This window comes from Montipora foliosa, chromosome 6 (assembly GCF_036669935.1).
Source record: "Montipora foliosa isolate CH-2021 chromosome 6, ASM3666993v2, whole genome shotgun sequence".
Taxonomy (NCBI): domain Eukaryota; kingdom Metazoa; phylum Cnidaria; class Anthozoa; order Scleractinia; family Acroporidae; genus Montipora; species Montipora foliosa.
In genome coordinates this window covers 50733885-50743884 of record NC_090874.1, presented here as the reverse complement: position 1 = coordinate 50743884, position 10000 = coordinate 50733885, and the positions used below count along the sequence as shown (strand labels likewise).

Genomic DNA, 10000 nt, shown 5'->3' with positions numbered 1-10000 from the left:
TGCAATCCAATATAAATCCTTGAAACTCTTCCACTGTAATTCGGGCTTTCTGGGAATTTTTCATGGAGGTGCTTTGTTGCCAAGGTCACATGAGTTCCTCCAAGAACCTCATACTCATAATCAGCAATTTTTTCACTGTTGAATTCTTCCTTCTTTTTAATGCCCTTGGCAGCAACAACAATGCCTCGTAGTTTCCAGTAGGCTGATCCTCCATATTTCTGATCAGTTGCTTTAAAAATCCATCATCCACTTCCCTTATCTGTCTATTTCTGGGTGGCAGAACCAGTTTCTCAATTGGAATGAAGTGTGCTTTATCTGCAATTAGCAAAAAAACATTTAAGCTTAAACTAGTTTTGGACTTTTCATACATCAGGACATTCACGTTCATTTAACAGCGATTTTTCCCTTTTATTCACAAATCAAAAGTAACTTATTCTCGTTTAATATATTTCTTCAATGTAACTGAAAATAGCCTGTCATCATCTAAAATTTTACCTCATGAAAAAACACCAGTTAGATTTACATAAAGTTTTAATAGCAAGTCTACCCCTTGACCTATCCATTACAGATGCACATATATCCATTTAACTTATTCTTCTCAATGACTGGATACTTACTATCCAACTGGCAATCGTCGCACCTTGCTTGAACGCTCTTCACATGACCCGTTTCGGAATTCGAAGCTCCTTTGTGCCTTTTCGAGGAACAAGGCTCACTGAAAAGTGGGGTCAGCGGCCGCTTTTGGGCATGCGTAGGTTGCGTTTCTTCAACACGCTGTCTGAAGGCCACCGGCGGCGGTGCACGCATTTCCTGTAACGCCTTGCTTATATCATTAGCAAGACCGTCTGCTGTTTTGCTTTCGATCTTCTTAAAGACGTCATTGCAATCTAGCTTATTAAAGTAGCGTGGATTTACACTGGCAAACTGGTATGCACCACTCGGTGAGGGGACAAATTCCAGCTGCAACAAAATAGAAAACAAGAATGCGTCAGACGATGGGGTTATTTGCCCGATGCTTTTGCGAGTTGAAAAAACTTGTTTAAACTCGTTTAAATTGCTTAAGAAGTTAAACGCTAAAAGATTTTTAAAACACATTTCAAAAAGCGAACAACGTTTCGGCGCTACGTTACTCCATTATCAAGTTAAAAAGCGAAAAAGTATAACGTGTGATACGAATATCTAAAATGTGAAACAATGCGTAAAAAATGTTAACGTACAACTCGTCTTTACAAGCAGAAAACTGTCACAAACTCTGAGTGTCAAGGAAAATAAGCCCCCGATCGTCAACACTCAATCACTGCGTTGTATACTTATTCCAATATGATTTGTGCGATGCAAATTATGTCGGGTTCACTGCCCGACACTTACATAAACTTATAAGTCAACACCGTTATTTAGCCGTTATTTAGTCATCTCGAATTACAGTCACTTCGTTCCATGGTCACTTCGTTTCACAAAATAGTCAACTTTCATGATCAAATTTACTTGAATAACTTCCTACTTGATAACCGTAGGAAATCGATTTGAAGTTCATATCGGCGATCCACCTACGAGAACTTGGAAGGTACTTATAAAGACAGACCCCGAAAACGAAGACTGGCCGGCGAAATTCATCGTCTAATGCACGTAAACTCGCCGCCTACTTTTCCTTGAAAGTTACCCCAAATTTGAGTGTCCCTTCATTCCACAGTAGTCCATGTCTCCTGTTACGTACGTTAAACTCGCTTAAAATTTAAAAACCCAAAACCGAGACTACCGCACGTAAAACGGATCCGAGATCGGACGGAAAATCCGTGGACTCCTTTATACAACAGTTATTTTAGATGACCGTGCACTCGCTGTCGTAGATATATTATAGAGTGACTGAAGTTACTGATGTGCAGTGAGTATAAGACTCAGGACGGCTTAAAGATTAGAGAATTCAAGTTAAGCTCCGGGTATAGAGTCCAGGCAGTTTGGGAGAGTCGCTAATCATTTTTCGATGGCCAATTCTATAGTGTATATGACCGCACTTTTCAAGACTGAATTTATTTGTATTTAGCTCTCTATCATGTTCTACAGCTGTCCTCAACTAGGAACAGAATTTTATCAGCGCAGGATGACTGAGTTTTCTTGAAGCAAATTACTAGCAACTACACTGTTATCTTCAAGAGTTTCTTTGCTGTGGGGGACGATCTTGAGACTGAAGTCACTGAACTTGATGTTCCAGCTGCGGTGTCCACGTTTAGCTCTTCCGCTCCAACGATGTTCAGAAAATTGTCAACTTTCTTGCCTCCTTTAAACAGATATGCAGCTCCAGACACAACTCTTATACACCACAATTTATCTGCCGTACTTTTTCCCATTACTATCCGATATACTGAGTTGCAATGACAAGAGAAATGACAAGTCGAAAGATGAAAAGACTGCTTTTGGTTGTCAGCCTCACCGCACCAGCAGAGCAGAGTGAACAGTAACTCGAACTTAACAATCACGATGCAGTTATGTTGACTTGAAAAGCGGCTCGGATGCCGCTTGATCACTGTTTCACACCTCGCCCTGATTGGCAGGAAATCAAAATTTAAGTAAAAGCCGAAATCTCGCAATCGCTCAATTGCGTCTCCCCCAAATAGAGAGAAAAAAAAAAGAACCTCTGGCACACAGGGTTATTTCACATAGGCTTAACAGTGGACCATGGCAAGGGGGTGATTATAATCGTCACAGCTTTACTCTATTAAATTCATTCAAACTACCATTGACTACAATTTGGGTAGGTCGCTTACGTACACGTCACCCTAGGTGTATAAATCTACATGATCGGAAAATTTACATGTGTGAAAATATTGAGAACGCCGTATTGCCTGCGTGTTAATTACTTGCAACTTTAAAATATACTGTATGGCATTTTGGTAAACTTCATGCAGTTTATCTATCCTGGAGCTGACGAATCATTGTCGTTCTGAGCGTCAAATTATTTTTTTTTCTAAGAGTGAAAGTAAGCGGTTCAGTTGTATTTGTCAAAGATCACTGATGATCAATGACAAGATCTTCTTTGTTCTTTTGTGATTGAGTCGTAAATTTTAGCGCTTGGCGGTCCTTGGCGAGCCAAGAAACCCAACTAATGGAAAAAGGAATAGCACATCTATTAGGGACAGAAAATGTGCCAACAAAATAATAAGGTTGAGGAGGGTGTCCTCTTAATAAAGTGTCTAAATCATTTGTGTGCAGGGGTCTGTAAATGGTGACGTCAACAATATGATTCTCCAATTTCCGGTAAATTGATGAGCACGTGAACTTTACCCCCTATTTTCATTTCGACGTCTCAGTGGTGTACCGAAATCTTTCAATGCCAGATGCGCTAAGACAGCTGAAACCTCTTCGCATATTACAGATAGACGGGAAGGCCATAAAGATCACATCGATTAAGTTTCGCGAAAGACCTGACAGTACGTAGTTGGCAGTAATGGATGAAAACCGAAGCGAATGCGAATTTAGGCCACTTGAAGCGAGTACCCCAGTGAAACGTGTCGGTACGTGGATAAATCTTCATGATTCAGATACATGTAGCGATACAAGTACTCAGGAAACACCAACAAAGAGATGGCCACTGTTTGAATCTAGGTGGATTGACCTGAATGACGCAAACTCCACATGTTCGCAACCGTCATTTTACAGCGATCGCGCCAGCGAGCATGGTAGTCCAGAAAAAAATCATTTTGAATCGAACAACGATCCACACACAGAACCAGCCTGGGTCAATATTGATGACAGTACCAGCATTGATCCTTTGGAGAATACCGTTGCCGTGGAATCGAGTGAAAATGCGGAAGAACATGAACATCCATCTGACATGAAAGGTAATAAATTTGTTAAGTCGACGGATATTAAAGTGCCCCTGTGACCAAAAAATCAATTCATATTTTTCTTTGGATTTCAAAACTATGTTAACAAAACACCAAGTGACCCACGTTTTAAGCCTTGCTTTCAAAAAGACACCTCTTTATTTTAACTGTAATTTTCCTATTTAATGGTCCGCCATTATGTTCTTGAGAGAGCTGGATCGAGGAGAAAATGACGTCAAAGGGTCACTAGTTTAAGAATGCAATACGTGTGTACACCGCAGAATTAATATGCAGCACGGGGGTTTTGAGCTTTCAGACTTTTAAACTCACGCTTTGCATATAAAATGAGCCGCGTTCACACGCTGAAATTTTAAGCTAGTGAGCCTCTGACATCACTTTTCCCTGGATCCAACTGTCTGAGGTCAGACGGTCAGTTTTGAACGTGAGTAATGGCGGACCGTGAAATCCAAAACTTACACTCAAAGTAAACGGCCTTTGGATAAAAATCAAAGCTCAAAATTTTGCCAGTCAGGTGTTAAGCAAACACACTTTCAAAATCTGAAGGAAAAAAGGAAGTGGTTTTTTTTATCACAGGGGCACTTTAAGCTGTTATTCTACGTCTACATAAGTCTTACAGTGTAAGGGCGTATTTACATGAGACCGAGACAAACTCAGACCGGTATGAACTCTTACCGGTATGAAATTTTTGCAGCTGCATGTTTACATGAAACTGGCACGAGATGCTTGGTGCCTGGTTTCGGGATGAAAACGATATGTGTTTTTCTAATAAATAAATGGCTGACCCAAAAGCATGCAGGCTTGAAATTTCTGGACCCGGTCTGAGATTTGTTGTGATACACATGAGACCGGTACGAACTCAGACCGGTATGAGAATTTCTCGTCTCGGTCCAGCAACCGAGACGAAGTCAGATCGGTCTGAGTTCATTGTCAGGCCGGTCTCATGCAAACGCATAAAAAGAAATGCATGGAGGCCGATACCAACTCATGCCGGTCTCATGCTGGAGCTATACTGCCCGCTCGGGAGTTCTCGCTTAGTCCCGCAGGATCAAAGATAATTTTTTTTGGTGTTTTATGTTATCCCATATAATAAATCCTATATTGACCAAGCTTGTGAGGTCAAGATGACTGGATCCTGGCGTTGTTCTTTTTTTGTGTATTTATAGACACCCAAATAAAGAACTTGACCAATATCCAGCAATCTTGACCTCACGCTTGGTCAATAACCTACATTTACATGTATTTTGTGTTCTCTCATATGACAGAGGGGTTTCAATGCTTGTACTGGCAAACACTATTTGCCTAGATCTCAGGCAACAATAATTGTTGACTGGTAACCACCAGGCATAATTAATTGACGATGAATGACATCAATTGGTAATCCATGAGTATTTGAAGCCCAAAAATTTTGTGGCCTATCGCTTACTCATCAATGACATCAATCACTCATTGATGTAATTGATTACGTATTGATGTTGTTGATTACTCATCGATGACCCATCGATTACTTGTCGACTATTATACTGGGCACAAAAGACACATTTCTGGCTTTCTTGTTCCACTTTTTTTGTTTGTGATTCTTTTATCTGTGTTGGACATATTTTTCTTTATGACTGGCATTCCTGTTGACGAAATTATGCCTTCACAAAAGTCAAATGACCTTCCGGCATTTTGAAAGGTGAAGTGCTAATCAGAAATACACTCAGATGATGCTTAATTGTGCAGTGTTTCACTTTACCCAACTCTTTATTTAATAACAAAACAACTTCTGCTTCCTTCAATTTCTTTTGTTGCATCTCCCATCTGTGCTGGTGGCCCTCGCTTTCTGAGAGAATTTTGTCATTGAGTAAAAGAGTGCCATCAGAAGATGGAGTTGCTGGAATTTTTTGGACAAACTGAAAAGAGTCCAGAAAGGTGTATTTTTGTGAATGGGACATCTTGTTTGAAATCTTTGTAGAATTTTCACAGGCCAAGCTACAAACAAACGAATTAACCACCAGTCTAACACGGGCCGTTTTCGATATTTTGCAATCAAATCAATGCCTAATCAATTCAATCAACGACTGATCGATGCAATCAATGACCAGTCAATGACCAAACATTTTGCGGCCTCTTGATTAGTCATCAATTACTCATTGATCATTGGCAATAATCATGTGCCCAGTGTGTCCGTAAAAGCTGTAATATGTTAAAGAGCCCAATTTTATCTTCGAGCATGATTTTAAACGAAGATCATGGGTTCAGCAAGACTCAACATCTAAATTACGACTGAATGACTCAAGGTAAATTTTTCCAAAAATGTGTCATATAAGGTTTCACAAGACAGTTGAATGAATTTTTCAAGTTCAATATAAAAGAGTTACTGTACTACTTGTAGAGACAAGAGATGGATTTAGATACGTACATGTATGGATTATTAATCACTCCTAGCTCAGCTAAGTAAATGTATTTTTGTAATCTACCCCTGCACAGACTTAATTTGTCTGGATGATGATGATAGTTGGATAGATGCCAATGAACTGCCATTTGAGGAACCAACAGACATTAATACACCACAAGGTAAAGTTTTGTCACAACTACATGTACAGTATTTCACAAAACAACAAACACCCAAGTATTTTACTAATAGATTCACCTCATTTATTGTAATTGCAGATTCACATTGGTTTGTTTCAAGTGTCCAAGGAAAAACAATTTTTTTAGATGTATCAAAATCAGACAAAATGTTGTCAAGAGTAGTTCAGTGGCTTCAGAATGTGTCAAAGGCTTCTGTTAAGTCATTCCTCAACAAACATGTGGACATTATAATTACTGATAGAGAGGAAACTACTAAGAAGGGATCACTCAAAATAGCGAGTCAAAAGCGAAGTGCCTTGATGCTAGGAATGGCAACCAAGGCAAAAGGACCTACATTTTCTGGAACTTCCTCAATTTTCAAAACTGCTAGTACTTGGAACATGAAGATTTTGAAATATGTAGATGTCATATCATGTATGAACAAAAGTCATTGTGCTCCAACTAGACGGTGCACACAAGTTGCAGAATATAAAAAGGGCTATATTTATCGTCTTTGTTCACCGTTCCTTAAGATCGAGGACCACTCAAGGAAATACAGGCCAGAGTTTGTGGAGATGAAGTCTTTCCCTTACCTAGACTTAGATACTGAAGGGACAACATCCCCATTTGATACCTGGTTTAGGGAAAATTATGCCCTCTCTAAATAGTGATGTGATAATTATGACATTCGCGGTCATTTTGTCATTAGAGGTTTAGCCTTCATAGAAGGCTGTTTATTATGCTAAGCATTAAGTGTGAGGCAGAGGCACGGAGCTTGATATTAGATACATGTCGCAAGGGTAGGGGGTAAGGCCAGTCTCTTGCTCTAGCTCTTCTCACCACCTTTTAGCAGCTAGCAGGTCAGCGTGATGATAAAGGTTTCAAAGTTTTACATCTGCATGTTTGAAAAAAAAAACTGCCCAAGATGTTTTTAAATTGTGAGAAAGTTTATGGTAAATTATTGTCTTATGAGTGGTTTTCCAAATCCTCAAAATCTTGCACTGACTTGTAACCTTAATACTGTACCTTTCAAAAAAATTGGCACCCTCGTCACGTGAATCAACCTTACCAGGTGATCAGTGAATCCATGACCTACAACAAGGGACTGGGACGAGCATTAGCATTAGCATGCCAGCTAGAAGTGGTTAGTCTCTAAAGTTACATCAGGAATTCTTTCAGAGAAAATACATGGTAGAACTTTACATACATGTACAGTAGTGTTTTCAACACCAAATATTTTCTAGTGTAGTTGCTTGTTTTAAACACCAGGTAAAGGGCCAGACTGCTAACACTTGTTAGACTGGCTGGCAATCCTGTATATTATGGATAGGAAAGGATAGTTTTTTTAGTGAGGAACTTGTTACTTGAGTGGAATTGATTTGTACAGCTTTTTTAATGATGCAGAGTCATCCGGCTTTTAAAATAAAGGTAGATTGTATCCTCATAATGACTAACTTTTGGTTATGGTACTGTAATATATGATATAATATGTGCATTATTTCCATTCTCTTCCATATTTGGCCTTTGTCTAGGTACTGTAGAAAATAATAATTATAATAATTATTAATTACCTCAATCCTCTGACTTCAAACAATCTGTTAATTCTTCAAAGTGTGAAAAAAAAAGGTTCATCATGCTAGCTAAAGAATACATCATCACATGTTGATTTGTTGTTGTAAATTCTCATTGTTAGATGTGCGTCTCAGACGAGATGAAGAAATTTTATGGGTCCTCACTCAAATCTGCTGTGAAAAGAGGTGCATGAGACACTTGTCTATTGAGGACTTGGAATATGCAGAGAATAGGAAGCAGACAGGAAAGCAAAACTATTTCCTAGAAATCCTCCATCAACAAAGCCAACTCAGTGAATCTGGAGAATATGAAACTGTATTCTTTATACGAGGAAAAGGTGTATGTCGTGTAGCATGGCTTCAAGCACACAATTTGAGCAAGGAAAGTTTTCGTCGCATTATGAAAAAGTTTAAAGATGGTGTCACAATGGTTGAGCATGGTAACAAGGGAAGAAAGTCAGTAATGAGCAAGATAGCAGAGTGCATTGCTTGGTTGCAGTTCTTTGTTAACTGTATTGGAGACCACCAACTAGACAATGGTGGTATTCATCTGCCATCATGCTTCAGCAAAAGCGATATCTACAAAAAAATGCTGGAAGAAAACAAAACTCTCAACCAACCAACCATATCGCTATCTCACTTTTACAGTCTCTGGGACAAGCACTTTAGCCATGTCATTATTCCTAAGGTACTCCAAATTGTTCAATCAACATTCCAGTCACCTCTCACAAGTAGTGTTCATATTTTGAGTGCATGAAAGTCATTTCAGTTTGTTCTTGTGTTGATCTCACCAATTTTCTCTCTTAGTTTTGAGCTCATGAAAGGTGTACTTTTTTCTGTACATGCACTTAGTTACATGTTGTTGCCATGCTCATTTAAAATTCCACAGGAAAATCGCTTCACCAAGTGTACAGATTGTACAAGGTACAAGCAAGAAAAAGAAAAAACTGTGGACAAAGCTAAGAGAGCCCAGATTGATCACTTGCTTAAGCTTCATCTTGAATTAGTCTGGTAAGCAACATTTTTGACAGTATCAAGAAGTAAAATGAAGCAATATCTACTGTCAGTGATTGGATATGATAACTTTAATAATTCGAAGTTGGCTATAAATATTAATTTTACCTAGTACACCCTGTACTGCAGGATAAAATTAATGTGAAAAGGACTCGGCTTTTTCCCATAGCACTTTCTAGTAATATTGGACCATTATGGATTGTTACTATAATTATGTCGCACAGGCGCTTTGTGCCAATTAATAGTATTGTTGCATACAGCCACTGCAGTATTCTTGACTAAGGAGAAAGTGTAAGTTAAAGTTCTTAATTTAAGGGAATTCAGTGCTGAATAGGTGTCCTTGTATGCCATGTAATGCAGACAATATTTCCCATGCCTTTTTATCTTTTAATTGTTTAATTTTGCAGTATTACTGCTGTATGGAATACTTTGAAATCTTACTGATGTGTTGTTGTGCATGACTTCCACAGGCAAGAAAGACGAGTCTACTATCTTCACCGCTACAAGGCAAGAAAATTTCCTTGTAAGTACATGGCCAACATCGCTGATGGTATGGATCAGCACACAACAAACATTCCAAGTGTACGACGTCTCAGCAAGGCAATGTCTGCTCTGACAACTGTGGGAACTTGGCTCATTTGATTACTATCAATTTCCTCATGACTCCAATCTGACCATGACAGTCCTTTTGGATGTTCTTGTTTACTGGGCTGATGAATATGACCTACCCCCTGTTCTATATCTACAGTTTGACAACTGTGTTAGGGAAAACAAGAACCGGTTCATGTTTGCCCTCCTAGCACTTCTTGTTGAAGAGAAGATTTTTGAGAAAGTGAGTATAAAAGAACTGGTAGATAGATAGATAGATAGATAGATAGATAGATCACTTTGCAGCCTCACGGCTGAATTATGTAAATTTTAAAATGGAACTATAACAATAGCATACAATAATATAGTAATAATCAATGGATTTGAAGACTGAAATTTAAAAATATTTACGAATACTTTAAAAATATTAAA

At 38.7% G+C, this 10000-nt stretch overlaps 1 protein-coding gene and 1 pseudogene across 1 annotated transcript in view; one reads left to right on the top strand and one right to left on the bottom strand.

The window, feature by feature from the left end:
- LOC138007652 (uncharacterized) overlaps nucleotides 1-722 on the bottom strand; it is a 6474-nt gene extending 5752 nt beyond the window's left edge. The window contains exons 1-2 of the mRNA XM_068854688.1: nucleotides 618-722; nucleotides 1-315 (exon numbers count right to left, since the gene is read on the bottom strand). The exon at nucleotides 1-315 is cut by the window's left edge and continues 79 nt beyond it. The gene's annotated coding sequence lies outside the window, so the exon portion shown is untranslated. The remainder of the gene's footprint in view (nucleotides 316-617) is intronic.
- A 2720-nt stretch (nucleotides 723-3442) lies between these two features.
- The window catches only part of LOC138005724 (uncharacterized), a 9924-nt pseudogene continuing 3366 nt past the window's right edge, over nucleotides 3443-10000 (top strand).